At 39.0% G+C, this 17,552-nt stretch overlaps 1 protein-coding gene across 3 annotated transcripts in view; it reads left to right on the top strand.

Annotated features, from left to right (window-relative positions):
• chrm3a (cholinergic receptor, muscarinic 3a) overlaps positions 1–17,552 on the top strand; it is a 74,020-nt gene that overhangs the window by 24,451 nt on the left and 32,017 nt on the right. Inside the window, exons 5-6 of one of the 3 annotated variants that reach the window (XM_069538880.1) lie at positions 244–328; positions 2,909–3,023. The exons of 1 other annotated variant lie outside the window; for it this stretch is intronic. The gene's annotated coding sequence lies outside the window, so the exon portion shown is untranslated. The remainder of the gene's footprint in view (positions 1–243; positions 329–2,908; positions 3,024–17,552) is intronic. One more of the 3 variants, XM_020092034.2, reaches the window with a different exon arrangement.

The raw sequence follows: 17,552 nt of genomic DNA, 5'->3' as shown, positions 1-17,552 counted from the left end.
ATGTTATGAATGTAATTGTGGCTAATAAATGCGTAGACCTTTGTACATTTACACTGGTCATAGCTCGATGAGACAAGGGACTTTATAGGAAGAAAAATATTTAGGATTTGCAAAATCCAACCTATCATGTTGTAGTTGACGCCACTGTGGTTACTGTGAGTCACACAGTTGCAGTTGTCAGTTCCCCATGTTGTCCTGAGGAGGCTGTAAACTCATGTCTGAATCTTTTTATTACACCGCCAGGTGCTTCTTGACACCAATCACTTGATTATTACTTTGGGCACAGGAGTGAAGACATGCAGCAAATGGAACCGGAGACACCCATGTGGTATGCACCCTAACTATTTGGCCATCGAGCCACCTTCACATGCTATTTACTACATTCTCAAGTAAAATAAAGAACGTTGTTGCCTTTGAATATACTTTTATTTGACATAAAAGTACTTGCTGAGTGAAGGCCATTCCCGAATGTGATCTGGCACTTCATTATGACTGCGTTTTGGCAGTGGCGTCGCTTGTGAGTTTTGCTGCTGCAGGTGCACTTTGTAGATACATGACATAAAGTACAGTAATAAAGTGAATGTAATTTTGTTGCAGTCCACCACTGTGTCCAACCCACAAATACAGCAGATTTTATTAGCGTTGTCGGGAATCATAGAAATGTGTCTTCCTGATGGGTGAAAATAAATAAGCTAACCATTTGTTGAACCTTTTTAGCTTTTCTTTTTATATTCCACATAGCTGCATTTTGAAAAATAACCCTTCAAGATACCCTACCACATAATAACTCACTTTGAAATGGAGAACTAGAGCTTATATAAATTATCTATTACTTTAAAGTCATGGCCTTCACATGTACTAATGACACATTTCTCTTTCAGATTGATAATGAGCTATTGTACATTTACAGTCTGTCAGGATAATGACCGTTTCGTATTATTGTGGGAAAATCGTCCTCGTTCATGGGATATTTAATGCAAATTGAGACTCATATCGAGACTTGGTGCAGATTTAAAGTGGAATCTTGAAAATGTTAATTGTCTCATTCAGTCCTCTTTATGGCTCACTTAAGCGCCCCTCCAGGGTTGGGGAAAATGTGAGGCAGATAGGCCACATGAGAGCATCATTATTAGGATGAAGTACTTCATTTGTTAGTATGCCTTTTTTAAGATGTTAGAATACAGCGAGGGTTACAGTATTTTATTTAAATTTGTGTACTTTTACTTTAGTATTCATGAAGCCTTTATGTGGCCCTGCGAAGGGAATCGTCCTTGCTTGTAAATGTCACACGACTTCCCCATTAGAGGAGAAATGATTCCTAGATTGACCTTTGGGTTGCAGTTTGTGAATGTAAGGGCTGCTGCACACTAGAGGATTTTCAACTCATGAAGTCATGGGAGACCATATATATAATGACAGATTTAACAGATATTTTATCTCATAATCATCAGAACACACACACTGAAAAAATTTGGCCATAATGTCAGACCACACACTTGACGTATGTAGGAGACAAGTTCACTGTGGCCAGAGACTTGAAATCTCACAGAAATTTCTTCTTCTTCTTCAGTTTTTATGGTGGTTGGAGAACAACTTTTTCATGCATTACTGCCACCTTCTGAACTGGAGTGTGAAACTTTTGCGTGATTAAAGATGTCTTCACAAGAAAAACAAACATGGAGGAGGACCGACAGCTCTGTTTGCAGCAGAGACAAAAAAAGCTATGGCTGAGAAGGCGTACACATTTTGCAGCGTGAGGAGTTGGAGCTGGAGTGAGTTTGAAATCGATAGTTGCTTTTAGTCACAGCTACAGAGTACGCAACATCCGGTTGGTGATGTTTCCTGGTCAGCTCTCTTTCTCTCTCATGCTATTGCGGATTTCTGTCAGAGCCCATCATAAATATCAAACATGTTTGATATTTAAGATTTGAGATCAGGGAGGCTCTAACTTAATCGGTAGCATGAGGATTATTTTTGTAAAGCCCCCACACTTTAGGATTATTTGGGCAGATAATGGGCACCGAGTGACCTCCAGTTGTGAACACCAGGCAAATCGGGTTTAAGATTGGCCCAATTATCCTGTAGTGTGCCGCAGCCTTAACATTAACAGGAGAGTAGTGGACTTATTTCTTTTACAATACTGGAGGCATTTCAGAATAGTCTGAATGTTAGAACTGAGCCCCGGCCATAACTGTTCTCCACTCATTTATCCATCCAGGCCAACTGTGACTTCCGTTATTAATAAATGTTTTTTTTAGTCTTGGAACTGCACCAATACTTGTGATTATTTTTAATGACAAGCTCTTTTTTTATAGTATAGTTTCATGTTTGTCTCTTAAGACTTGAAGACTCTTTTAATGAGCTCTCATAAGGTCTGCTTCCTTAGCCCCTGGCCAGATCCAGCTATGTGCAGCAGGCAACTCTACTAGACCAAGACTATATAAGGCATGAACACTTCCCTAGACATGAAGAAATGCCATTCTTCCCTTTGACAGATATTATCGAGCGGGGAATGGTAGCTACAGTTCTCATGTAGATACTTAATTAAAACATATTGCATAAATAAAGCGTAAAGAACAATTTTAATGCTGCTGCAGATATTGTGGTAGATTACCGAGCAACATAAGCTTTTTGGCAGTAACACACATGGAAAGAATTGTTGCAAACTGAAGACTTTTGGCTCTGCTTTGAGAGACAGGATGTATATTTTCTGCAGACAAAGATCAGTCAATTTGGCTCAGTGTTATGGACTTTCCCACCTATTGAAGCCTCCCATTCATTTCACAAAGGCAAAAAGTTCAGTGTGCTATAGGTTTTCCACTCCCTGATTTGACACATCCTCTTTAATTCATTCTCTCCTTTTCTTCTCCTCCTCCCTCTGCCCTCCTGCTCCCTGTCTGCCTCACAGATGCCATGATCTGGCCGGAGGAGGACAATTGCGCGCCCCCAGTAGACAGCATGGACACCAAAAGGCGCTCTGCTGAAAGGTGACCTCCAGACACTTCACCTCCCCAAAACATTTGGTGAGTTAAGAGTCAGAGAATCCCTTGTATTCACAAATGACACCATCTCCTCTCCCCCGTCAACGTTTGGCTGGATGTGCAGCTCCAAACCATCTGTTAATGTTCATGTTAGACATGTTAAAGTGAGCCCTCTACTACAGAGCACATTATCATAAGTCTTTTTCACTGCTTTATGTCCACTGCCTTTGAAGCAAAAAAAGATGTTTGTCATTTTTCTTGCTTCCCAAAGCATTTCTCGACTTGCTTAAGAATTGTCATTTTGCCCTTTGGCCTGAGTAGCAATAACCTTTCAAGTGTAAATTAAGGATTTTTTCTTTTTCTTTAATGACCCAGGTTTATACTGGTATTTTAACTGAAATAGCTTTCAAAAGGATCAATAAGCCTTTGCACATAATGAACCCTGATTGTGTATGCATGTGTTCGTGTGAGCACGTGCATGGAAAAGATATGGTGATGGGTATTGATCCCAATCTGTGCTTAGGCCAGATGTATGAAGTGGTTCACAAATGTTTTCAGCAAGTCATGACAATGACAAAAATCCAGTTAAAAACACCAAACGCAACAAAAACTTTAAACTAATTTATCTATCCAAATATATAAAATTTGATTGCTCAGTAACCTCCTGTATTTGCTGAACACAGCAGCTTGTAGTGAACTTAGGTTTACTACTTGGTATATTTGACAAAGGCTGTTTTCAGCACTTGGTTTTCTGGTGAGTATTTCTGGCAGCAGGATGGTTATGTGAGATTGAAAATGCTTAATTTGGAAACACATTCCAGGCAGTTTGTTATTAGCATAAACAAAGGCCCATATAGGGCTGGAGTCCTCAGTGGAGGGTGCAAGCCATCTGTAAGCCATTACCTGTGGAAATTAAATATAAGTGCACACAAGACTGAACATTGAACAGCAATGATAATAACATCAACCCTAATAAGAGGAAACACATCACCAAAATACCAATACTACTATCACTGTAAGAGAAGTAAGAAAACATCAGCCATGACCGCAGCATATGTGTGGTTTGATTGAAGTGGTATGGTTTAAAAATAAGAATGTTATTAAAGGCAAAGTATAACACAGTGAGACGGGCAGTGTGTTAGCAACTGAAATGGATTTGTGCATTAGATTCAGAAATGAAAGGGATATAGGATTTTGGTTGTATGAGCTGAATTGCCTTTTGTGACCCAGCAGATATAAAAGACCTCATGTGATTTACTTCAGAAATGATAACCAGGGCTGAATTCAACTGCTGGGACAACATAGTAATAAAAAGAATGAAAATAGAAGAATCCATTATAATATTTTATATTGAATCTTAAGCTTCATCAATGAACCAATCTTGCTACAGAACAATTGGGCAACATGTGGCCCTGACCACACATTAAAAACAACTTGCTCATTGTGTTTTCTAAATGAAAACAAATGCCAACAGTTATGAAGCAATAACTGTGTTTCAAAGTAATAATATTCAGCCCCATAGCTAACAGAGGGTTGATTTTCTATTATAGTACTATCAACACAGTGAATCATGCTGCAAAACTTGTCCTGTGCCAAAACATTACCTTTGACTCTCCTAAAAAGTTAACATTAAATAAAGCAGCCTGTGGCAAGAATGGCTCTTTATGTAAATCAGGCCTTGCAATGAAGTGATGATTGATAGCAGACATCCAATAATTTGAGAGTCGAGAACCTTGGGCTAAAATCAATGCAATCTCTGTAAGTGAAACTAACACAAAGTACCAAAAGTAAAGCAAACACAAAACAAATAATTTTCAATAAATCGCCAAAGGCATGGCTCATTTGTCATGGTGGAAGTGGCGCATATGTTCAGTGTAAATGTTGTATCGAGTTCGGTGGGTTTATAGTTTGTCACCCGGCTATCAGCAAGCATGGGTACAACAGCAGGAGTGGTTCAAAGCACTAGAGCATTGAATAGAACTCAGTGAGCATGCATATAATTTGGGTTTGTGGAAACAGGCGGCGCAGACGTGGTTCAGCTATACAAGACAGAGATATGAGAAGGCAAAGATAAACCATTTCTGTCACCTTATTCCTCCCAATATGATTACCTGTCTATTATCTCTTAGTTGTGTCATTAGCGGCAGATTGTTATCATTGAGCTAAAGTTTTAAATGCTTTGAGGAATGTTGTTTATCTCAAACCCACAATTGAGGACGTCGCTGGAGAAATCATTTCAACATTAAAGTGTATTGATAATCCAGAAACTGTATAGGGCATCCTATTCAGTCTAATTTGGTACTTGATGAAGTCTAGTCTGAAGATGGAAAATACCCGAATTAAATTAAATTTTCTCACGATTGAAAACATTGTAAAATTATACAGCACATCAGAAGTTTCTCTGAACTGCTGGAAGGATGAAACAAGCACGTCTCATGAAATTAAGAACAACTTGTTGGGGTCTAATGTTTCTTGCTAGATATTCTGGCTGTGTCTGTCATGGTGGAGCTGATGGAGTGTTTGTGAGAACAAAAGGTGAGCTAAAGTGAATAAAACCAGTCTGGTGAGACTTCATGAGGCAGCAGTGCATTACTTCAAACATTATAAAAACCTATTTGGTATTCAGCTGCATTTCTCAGGGGCTCAAACTTGCAATTAGAGAATAATCTATGACTAAGTTAGGAAATCTCTCATCTAACAAGTTTAATACGAACACACATAGTGGCCTTACATATTTGACTCAGCCCTTATCGCGCACAACACTTGAATATGAATTGTCAGTCTGTTTTTTTGTCGATGTCTATAGTTTAGAATTGCTTTGGTTAGTGGGACTTTTTAAAATGTGTAAATGTAAAATGAGTTTGGATCTATTGGGACAGGACAGTTTATATAGACCTCTCTCTTTCTAACACTCAGTTTTCATCTGACTGCGGCACTTAAAATGTGAAACCTGTGAAAAACCTTGATGATATATGCACACTGACTTGATTTCTTCATCTCTTTTGTCGTCAGCTTGTGTATAACTTCATTTAAACCGTTGGATGCTGTTCATTTATAATACAACTCTCTTGTTTCCTTTGTTTATTTCATCAGACTTTAGTGTTTCATGAAGCTAAATTAAAAATTGTTTGATAGCTGGATTACCTGCAGCACAATGGGTTATATTGAATAAAGGGTGGGATTAAAATCAATCATTTCCTCTCTGCTCTAAAAACCAGTGGCAGTACAGTGCAAGTTCGTTTAGAGTGGTGAAGAAGTTCTCTGGGAAAAGAGAATACAGTTTTATCTATAGTTGAAATTAATATACCGCAAAAGAGTAGGCATCGGATCGGTTCATAGATTTGTGTAATCGTTGCTGCACAACTTGGCATTTTCTGCAGTATCAGTGATATTATTAATGCTTGTATGGAACATCTCCTATTTCCAAGGATTCAACTGTTTCATAAAGAATAACTTTACACATACAAAGCATGTTAAATCAAAGCATGACATATGTCGTACAATATACACCTTGTTTTATGTATATGAGTTATAGCCAGAAGTCATCTGTGCTCTGTGAATGCTCTGTCTTTGTTTTTTCTGTACAGAGCTGTTTATGAATGCATCCTATGCATTGCTCAAGGCTACAGTGAAGTTCACAAACAAAGGGCTGCTGAGATGGAGCCCGGTCCTGTGGGACTGAGGCAGAACTACTGGGGGCAGATTGAAGAAGTCAAGGTTGTTAGGGACAGTAAAAGAGCAACATGGCAGCTCCACAGCTGTGACATTGTTTTCTGATGACTTTCTGTTCTGGAACCAGAACTCAGAGGTGCTGTCAAATCAAGGACTGAATGCTGTGTCATCCTCACTAAAGGATGCTCCAGATCCTGGAGATAAAACGTTAAGATTATAAACCAACACATCAAGAAAGTGTGTGACATTTTAATAGGAAGTAAAACACAATATGGTGCTTGTTAGTATCTTGGTAAAAACATAAGTGATCTAGATTCTACTGTTAAAGAAGAAACCTGGCTCTATGTTTAGAAATGGGGGTGTGTACATCTGAAATCAGTCAGATCACTTACGCCTGCAGCCACGACACAGGGGCTGTGGCAACAATGCAAAATAATGGGGCAACTGTGAAAGCCACTAAATGTGCTAATAAAAGGCTCAAACTGTTTTTCTGAGTCAAATTACTGGACCGACTCCAAAGGATTACCATTAATTTACACGCACACATTTATTCACATTTATACACAATAATCTAAAATACAGAGAGGCCATGCACTTTTTAATGTTCAGCCGAAACTGAGGGATTTGTTTGTGCTGCTATTCTCCAGTGTTCTTGAGTCTCATCTCAACCTCACTCAGCTGAGGTTTGGGGTGATGATGGGACACAATATGTTGCACGTAATTAGTCTAGTTTGGTTTCTCGCCATATTGCTCAACCAAGTCCCTGACCTGCACTTTACCAGCTCATCCACTGACTGCTTTGTCCAACGGCAGCTTTGGCTCTAATTGCTGCCTCTTCCTGTCAATATGTTCGCTCCACAACAATCTGTCTTTTTCTGTGATTGAGTTTTCCTGCCACAAAAAGACAGACTCGCGCACAGCTCTCATCTTCTCTGGCTTTGTTGTCTCTGTCCTATAATGTCTTATTATGCCTTTCAGGTACTTCTTTCAAATTTCATTATCACTGTGTTGGCTCTGTAAGCTCCTGTGCTCCTACCCTTGCTTCTCTCCATACACACAGTTCAAAGTGTTTTCCCATAAAAAACGCTCTTCTCCCCAGAACATCTTTAACTTGGATGTTTTTGTTATCTCCTTTCTATAAGCAAGGGAACATATACCAGCTCTTATCACCACACCTTTATACCAGGAATCATGAGTTCCACCATATAAACCCTGTACCTTCAGCACTTTTTAACTAGCCTCTGCCTTATCTCCTGAACATAATCTTATTTCATAATACCCTCATTTTCCAAAGCTTTAATAATGCTGGAGTGCCTTCTGCTTGCCAGGTCTTAGCTGTGAATATGTTTTTAGCTTCCTTCTGCAAGTAACGGGTTGTTTTTGTGTACAGGAACATGTTAGTGCATAGAAGTGAAGCACAGCTGCTCTGACAGCCACCACCACCCACCTTCATGTTGTGATTATTAAACCCGTTTCCTATTATCCACACAGTGGTGAAAGTGGAAATTTGCTCATTTGAAGAAAACCTATTCTGAAGATCACCTAAACATGAGCAACTCAGTTTTCCTTTTCTTTGTCTCCTCTGCCTTCCTCCACGAAGTTTCCTGACATTATCATCCTTCCTACATCAGCGTACAAAGTTCAATTCCTCCTAGAGATGGCATCCAGATGTATCTCTCAAACTTTTCTCCTGTGGCATAAATATATTTTTATGTGGTGGTATTCAGCTCCTCAGTCAACCTGTAAACATGTTATTCCTCAGATGTGGAATACAATGGTGGAACTAACACTGTGATGTAACCTCTGGACATGTTTACAATATTTAATACATCCTATATACACTACTACCTCTCTCCAGATGCTGCAGGAATTTTTTTGTCACCTATAGTGGCTCCAGCTATTTATTTATTTTTACATGTAGTCACACAACATTAAATATTTCTTAACTGGCAACATAATTTGGAAACTACTAGCATTTAAACAAAACTATTCTACAGCTACAATCCAAAATGACATTTACAATTTTCAAGGTTCCAAATGTGACATCATGATTCAATGTTAGTGTAAATCAATTTCACAAGCTTTATAGTCTTACTAAACACTTTTTTATGGATAAATGACAAAATATCTTTTGACTCAAACATGTTTAAAAGGAGTCCATGTTCAGGCAAGAGCTCAATGCAGTCAGACACTTAATTCAATTGTATTAGCTCAGAATGACTCCATCACGCTATTAGTGTCTTTTAGCACTAAACCTTATTGGGTGGAACAAGGTAGCACAAGCTTCTATTGCACACTGCTAGTTTACATTATTTGGCGGAAATGAAGCTTAAGTTTAGTTTGCTAAAATTCTGTTGCTCCGTGTGTTGTGTGGGTCTATGACATGACATTGGCGTGGTGGTTCATGTTCTCTGTGCTATAGGCACGGAAGTAACCATGGCACCATGGTTCTACGACATTCTCATTTTTGGTGAAACAACTATTAGATTGGTTGCTATAAAGTTTGGTTCAGACATTCATTCTCCCCTAAGAATGACCAGTGATAATTTTGTTCATCCGTTGAGTTTTATGCCATCATCAGGTCAAACGTGTCAGGAAAACCACTACTTGTTTAAACATCAGTATGTAAGCATTGTTATTTGAGCATGTTAGCATGTCTTGTTGATGTCACAATATTATCCAGAGGTTTAGGGGTAAATGACAAGAAAGTACAACAGTTTTTATTTGTGGTGTCTGGAGTTTAGCCAAACTGTGTAAGAGATCCCAGAAATGAAGAGGCGTTCAGCCAGAGACTTATATTTTATGTATTTGAGTTTGTAGTTTCATTATAATCCACACATCTTAATCAATTCAGAAGCAAAAGACCAATTAAGAAGACCATCAAAAGGAAAATGAATATGTTCCAAATCTGAATGTCTCCCATAGCCCCCATAATATTTTATACAACTTTAAAATTGAGCAAAACACATGATTCCTTTTTAATTTCAACCCTCTGACACACTTTAGTTATTTGCTTTACACACCCTGTAGGATTTTTTCCTTTTCAAAGTTTGTGATGAAAATCAAGGAATGTGTCATAACGAGTGGTGATAACTTGGTAAACTGTATCTGATGAACACTGTGTCTTAGGTCTGTATCATTATGACGGTGAATTATTGTGGCCTCAGCATTTGCTAAGCCACTGATGGACGTTAATGGACTGAGACTTCTAGAGTGCCAATATTTCACTGGGAGATCTTGACAAAAAGCCGTACTCTCCAGTGTTTTATTTGTAAAAGGTTTCAAAGAGCATACCAAACCAAACACAGAGGATTTCTTCTCTCTGACACAAAAGTCTGAGGAGTCAAAGCCGGTAAAGAATCTTAATGACTGGAGCTGTTGACTCATCATGGCTGATTTCTTTATGAGGAAATGTCTGCAATATTTTTCCTTGGTCGACATTGAGCTGAGCCAAGGTCTAAATGTATGTTTTCCCTTATCTCAAAATACACTTCTCTGTTTTCTTTTCTGTTCTACTGCACTTTCCAAACTCTCTCCCTGCTGTTCTCCCTTTCTTTCCAATGCTCCCTTCATTGCTCTTCCACCAGGCTATCCATTATAGGCAGTGTCACTGAGAAGCTTGTCCTGGTGAGATGCATTGTGTGCGTTATAATTCACAGATACAGTATAGCGCCTGTACGATAAAGACTACATCAGCCGCGTGGACCTCTTCTGCTGCTCTGAACTAAAATGAACCATGTGTTAAACACTCACACGGGGGAAAGGGGGATTTGCAAACTGGAAGTATTTCCAACACCTGGCTGGAATGATTTATTTAATTCCCTTTTTCCCTTAACAAGGCAGAAAATGAGAATGTGTTTAAAGCATGTGTTTGTCACTGATCTGATCACCCTGATACTAACCTTTGATGCGTTTCCACCTTCAGCCCCGCATGAAACCAAACTTCTCTCTCACTTCCAGGGGTCGAGCTCTCCGAAGACCTGAATTGATGATTCTGGCTTTAATTAGTATAGCCTGTTTTAGTGATATCAGCCATTCTTTACAGGCTATGCTAATCTGTGCCAGAATCAGCAATGCAATTGGGATGGATGCATTTCTCCATGAAGTACATTAAGGTTGTTAATTGCAATGTTGTCATTCCTTGAACTTCTTGTCCTATTTATTGCTGCTTTGGAGTCAGTGCTTTGAAATATAATAAGGGAAACAGAAAAAGTTCAGATGGTTGGAAGTTGATAAACACTTTACAAGGTGCAGGTCTGCAGATGAGATTTAATTTGTAGTAACCAGAATGAAAAATACTACTGTACAGTACAGTCTATATGTCTGTATGTGCCACAACCGAGTGGCCTTTCCTAAGACATTTGCTGCACAGCAATTTGATGAGTGTAAATGTCAAAGATGATGTCAGTATCTCACCCCTCCCTTATTTTCTTGTTTCACCTTTGTTGTTGGATGAGGTGGATCATTGGTGCGAAAAAGTGCAGACAACACAGGCTTCAGAAGCTGCTACCATGCTCTGCTGGTGTCTTTTCCATTAACCTAGTACGTCAGAGGCCGGACCCGAAGACACTTAATTTAACAGCGTGCCAGTCCTTTAAAAAAAATCATTAACTCCACCGAAGCTTGTTTGACCCCTACAATAACAACTGTCTAATGAGAACCTTGTTCATCAATGCACATATGGGGAATATAGAGAGTATCGACCATATGGAATAAGTGTGATAAGGCTGAATTCTCATTTTGATGATTTTGTTGAGGATTTGGAACAGTCTGTTTGGGTTTATAGTGTTTTAAATTGTATCAAATCCAGATTCTGAGGCTAGTTAAAGCTGGCATGCCTGTAATTAAAGGTAAATATTAGTTGAGGTTCATATTGCATGGATTTTGTGTGCATGCACATATGTCACACAGTGGTGTAATCTGTAAGCGTAGACCATGTGTCCCAACATGTTTAGGAAGAAGTAAAACCATGAATGATACTGGATTTTATGGAGTAAAAAAATCAGTATCAGTATCAGTATTTCGGCTGATATTCTTCATATTGTGTACTGTGTATATGCAGATCTCCACGTTTTCATTGTTTCTGTGTAGCTAGAAGCAAATGATGATACAAAGCATTATTTCTCTTTATTAAAGATTATATGATTAGATTATGCATCTCTTTTTGCGAAACCTTTAATATCATAATTCATTGTACATTATATAAGCTAATACTGACATATCCATCATAAACCAATATTGGACAATTGTATTTATATTGGTCACACTCAGTTGGCTCAAGTGTAGCTAATGTATTCTTATTTACATCTGAGTAGCTGCTCATAGTATTTCTTCTGCCCACTGTGATCAATATGTGTCATTTGAAGTCATCTGAATGATTTGTATTTTCAGGACATTCATTCCAGTTTTTATCAAATACTACTCTGAATATACATATTTATCTCTAAACATATTTAATTTTATTCATGCCCACTGCTCACATGTGATAAAGGCTTTAACTGTGGGTATCTTGCCTTTGTGTGTGCTCAGTGGGGTAGAGCACAGTGTGCATACTCACATATAGGTAAGCTGCCTGAAAGCCAGGGCTCTGTGGGACTGGCATTCTGCTGTGGCCCATGATTGGCAGGGGAGCAAATGGCAGCATCATCTGGAGGCACTTGGATCAGACCGTGATAAAAATGCAAACACACACAGACAAATAAACACTTATGCACACGCAATTAGTGCAACTAGCCTGACACTCACCCTGCAGAAATCTTTACTGTATCGACAGTGGGCAGGAATATCACTCCTCCTGTGTAGGCTTCAGAGCTGAGAAAGAAAGAAGTGCTCTCATTGACATAATCTCCACAAGAGTTTTTCTCATGTACAACCTTTCAGGCTTAATGTTCAAAGTAATTTGCCATTAGTCATTATTTGGCTTCCATGAGGGACATGATTAACTGGAACATTTGCCCCGTTTCCCCTCACACACACAGTTTCCTCTGAAATCTGCAACATGCTCGAGACTCAGGGTGATTTATTTTGGCATTTGTTGTATTACTGCCCACTGTGTCCTGTTATCTACATCAGTGTTGATAAAGTACCCGTCTTTGTGGCTAACAGCAATTAACTGGCATGTTTAAGATTCCATCCATCTCGTCCAGCTGTGTTTAAAATCCTAATGTGGCTGTTTAAATCAGACCCACAGAGTGTTCGACTTTACAGAAAGCCAATGATTGCATTACCCCTCCCCACCCCCCTGACCCTTACATCAACTTAGGCCCAATAAAGTAAATTCCCTCAATTAACCATTCCTCAGTTGGCTTTTTATCCCTGTCTGCTTTTTTGTCTCATCAAGGGAAATAAGAAACTGTTTTTTCCTGGAGATAATATATAGACATTTTTAAAATTTGGGATGTATTTTTAGATTTACGTTTCCAATATTTAATAGCTTGCATATTTATGACAATGGTGACATGTTGGGCTGATACTCTCCTTCTCAGCCTGCCTGCTCTAATCCACTGGTCACTCAAAGTCCCTGTTTAACCTTGCTGATAAAATCCCAGCTGAATCCTGCCCATCAGCAAGGAGCGAGTAGAACGTGCAGGGCCGCCCGAGATCTCCTCTCCACAGTGTTATACTCCAGAGCACTAGGCCCCTGCGTTTAGTGGAACGTAATTTGAATTCATTACCTCCCCTCCTCTCCAAACTGTATGCATGGAAAGTGTTATGCCTGAGCAGCTATAGGCTCTTAAGCTGGTGTACTTTATGAGATACCCGCCATGTGTGTGGGTGCGTGAGCCATCGCACATGCTGAGAATCTCGAACTCCGTCTCCAAACATTGATAAGTGCCGGGAGGGAAAGTTCCTCAATTTTGCATCATAGCCTGGAGTGTGAAAAAAAGAACTAACACAAGTTCTATTTTGACTTTTCATTTGCAGTAAATCGAGATGAGAGCATGTGATAAGAAATTGGAATACCAGTAATTTGCTGGTGCTTTAAGGGAAGATAAACCTGAGTTATTGAAGATGGAGGAGCTTCTGCTGCATGCAACACATAGTTATCATATATTTATATCATAGTTTGTAAAAGTTCTGCAAAGAATCTGGTAGTGACAGATTTTTAAGTTGATCAAACTTAGTGGAAACAAGACTTGAGTGTCTTGAAATATATAGTTTTTGTCTATCATCAAAGTTTTATCCCATAGCTTTAATATTTTACGGACGTTGGCAATGCTCCAAAATATCTGACCAGGATTTATAAATGATATAAGTGGATTTATTCATCTGATAGTTTCATCAATGTGATGTGTACTCACAGTCCATTATTTAACTTAAACATTATTAAACATTATTTTGCGTAATTTTATTTATTAAGCGTTTATTAACTGAAGAAGTGAAATAAGTTTGATGGGATGATCGATGGGAAAACATCAGATATAAGCTTCAACTTCTCAGATTGGATTTGCTGCTGCTCTTCACCTTTCATTACTGAATATCTTTAGGTTTTTTTATAGGGAATAATTTTAAGATGTTCCCTTAGGCTACAAGAAATCGTAAAGGACATTTATTACCATTTATGGACAAACAAGACAACAATCAACAGATTAATAGATAATGAATATAATCAGTTGCATTCATAATCAATTACACTTGATTGTTTTATGATTTATGTTGATGTATTCATATAAAGTTATAAACAGTGTGATAGAGGATTCAATCCACATCCCTTGACGATACTAAAAATCTTTCATCTTCATTTCCAGTGAGAAATATTCTGGGAAAGTGGTCACAGACTTTGGGACCTCACTGCATCTATTTTTATAATATTCAGGTTATGCATCTTTCTGCTTTTGTTTTGCTCTTTGATGGAACCTTTGAGGATCACAGAGAGAACAGTCTCAAATGTTTTTGTCCGGATTCAGACGATGTGACATGGAGCTCCACTTCTAATACATTATGTCTGGTTCGTTTCTCTGGAACATTTGAGAATGACTGCCCCTTGTCCATCAGCAGAGCTAACTGCCAGTGTGATTTGTGCAGTGCAATAAGGCTCACAGCCATTTCCTCTGTGAATTATTGGAGCCAAGAATACCACCCTGTCCTGCAATTAATGACACTCCATTGATTCAACCCATTCCCTTTTGCAAAGAAAAAAAAGCTCTCTTGGGGGTTTTTCCTCCCCGGGGAGGCTTATATTAGTCATAGATTTCTTTAGCTTAATGCACTTAGTTAAAATATTTTCTCTGGAGACATAAGCAGCAGTATTAACCCTAACAGACCCTATATCAAGAGTCCACTCAACTTGATTTGCAGGCGGGCGCTGTCGGGCTTATTTGCAGAAGCTAATATTGTGATAAAGTGGATTTTTAACCCCAGTCATGTCTGCTTTTGAACGTTTCACTCACATCAGTGCAGACTGAGGTCAGTTGAAGCCGGCCGAGGTCTGATTATTCACCATCAGCTCAAATATACTGTTGGGATCGGACAAAATTCATTTTTGCCTACGGATTTCAGCTCATGTTGAATAGCTTGTGTGATTTGCTTTGAAGGCCAAGAATTAAATCATACTGTGGGTTACTTTTCCTCCCAGGGGATTTCAGCCTGAAACAGTCTCTGACATCTCACGATAGTCCTCCCATTGTTACTTTGAGAAATGGCAGCAGGTTAAGAAAAGAAATATCATTATCCTCTACCTGTTCCTGCTCTGTCTCTTTTGTGATTCGTTTTCCTGCCTGTTACTGCTCTTGCTCTGTCTTCTTTTCCTCCATTGCCTTTATGCTTCATACTGTACGCTCTATTTAGTTAGGAAATAACCTTACAGATGCACTTGCCTCCACACTTGCTATTTCACATGGCAGATGGCACAAAAGGCCTCCATCAGCATTATAGGGTTAGGGACTGTGTTATTGGTCAGCATCCAATACTGAGGAATACAGAATCCTACATGGGGCAGAGGCAAAGTGGCAGCTCTTGTTTGTATTGAGAGTGATGAAAGAAAGAGGTTGGAGGGTTTTAGGAGCATGCAGTCCGTCTATAAAACTGAGAACTTTACAAAGTTATGGCAGGGAGCTTTAAAGAGTTACCTTGAATGATGTCCACCTCTGCCACCTTGAAGACGAGTCGATCTGTGCAAACAGTGAGATGCTGCAGCGTTGTTGATGTCATGCTCTTATAAAATGTACGGAAAGGAAGAAAAACATTTTTTACAAACATGGTGTTGCTTTGCCATTTAGAACCCTATACTGTCTCACTATAGAACGATTGTACTATATTTTATTTCACATACAATACACATGACCATCTCTTAGAATATGATGCTTAGAGGAAACTACAAAAATGTGTTTCAGTTAAAATGAATCACTTTCAACGCATTAAAATGCTGATTTTGCTACATCGACAATAATAATTAAATAATATATGACAATATAATATTAATAGAGACTGTTCTTTTACATACTTTAACTTACAGCAACTTACTTGCTTAAAGTACTACCAAATACCTATTACTAAGTACAATTTGTATATATTGTTGTATATGTTGTATTTAAATATATATACAGGATATATATATATATATATGATTAGATGTCACCACATTTACTAGAGCTGGTTGATATGTCCTCAAATCAATATCACGATTATTTCAAACTTTAACCTTGATTACGATTAATGAAGGCTGAGACGGCCACCACTCACTTTTCACAGGTTTCAACTTCGTGACCATCTGCTCATCTGCTGAGTTTCCTGGTGTCTCACCTCTTTAGGAAATGAATGACTCTTTTATCATGTTGTGCTTTGCTTGAGAAGGTCACATTTTGCTTTAATTTGTGATGACCTATTCTACACTTATCTGCAATGAATGATAAGAGGGGTGCTGCTCTTTTTCAGTTATAAATAGATAAAAGTTAAATGTGTTTCCCTCTAACGCTTATAAAACCAGGACCAAGACAAATTTACCTTGGAAAAGTATGTTCAGCTTAGAAAACACATTCAGTTGCACAATGCAATCAATCCAACTTACCATCTATGAAACAACCGCTGCAACGGATAATGGATTCCTGCCTCGATTTCCTGTCTCGACCAGTTTCCAGGTCGTATTGGTTTGTGTGTGCACTCACCTCGCTCCACACACAAGTGGACTCAATAACATTGAAAATCTCTGTTCAGCAGTTCCAGCAGCAGCAATGGGCAGCGTCCAGCTGATTGTGCTGCCGCACCTGCCTCCTGATGGACGCAGGAGCAGAGACAATGAGCCTTGATCTGTTGTGATTTCTGATCGCCACCTCTGTGTGTAGCCATTGACAGAAAACCGCCCCGGTGACACCTTGTTAATGGCTTCACTAGGACAACATAATGCAAAAGCCAATACCCCAGAGCACCAACTGAACCATGCTTATGAATTTGTCCTTGAAGATGCAGCAGGATTGAGCGTAAATGACAAGCATTACTTCAGTGCAGATTTATCCAGCTGCTCTAATCAAAGCCGGGGCATGAAGTTGGAGAAATGAATCACTAATGTTCTCCCCCGCCGACCCAGCCCATCTGTGTTTTCAATTCATAATTTAAGCATGTCTAAAAAAAAAGGAAATGCTCTTACCTCATCAACCTCATATTATAGGAATGTATGACTTATATCAAATCTGTCACAGGCATCTATGGACAAAAACAACCGAAGTCCTGACAAGCTGTGGGATTTCACTAGTTTCTGCATGGAAGGGTGCAATTTTAAAAAGGCGACGACAGACCGGGGGTGTGGAAAAGCAGAGACAGATCAAGAGAAGGCTGAAGTTGAGGGATGGAGATTGATGATGGTAAAAGGAAAGAACACAGAGCTCTGAATGGACGAAGGGAGAAGGGTGGTTTAAAAAGAAGAGGCAGTGTAGGTTCGCCAGAGGAGCGAGTGCACGGTGCTGC

This window comes from Paralichthys olivaceus, chromosome 14 (assembly GCF_024713975.1).
Source record: "Paralichthys olivaceus isolate ysfri-2021 chromosome 14, ASM2471397v2, whole genome shotgun sequence".
NCBI lineage: Eukaryota > Metazoa > Chordata > Actinopteri > Pleuronectiformes > Paralichthyidae > Paralichthys > Paralichthys olivaceus.
The sequence above is the reverse complement of the archived record's forward strand: the minus strand, read 5'-3'. Positions and strand labels throughout refer to the sequence as shown.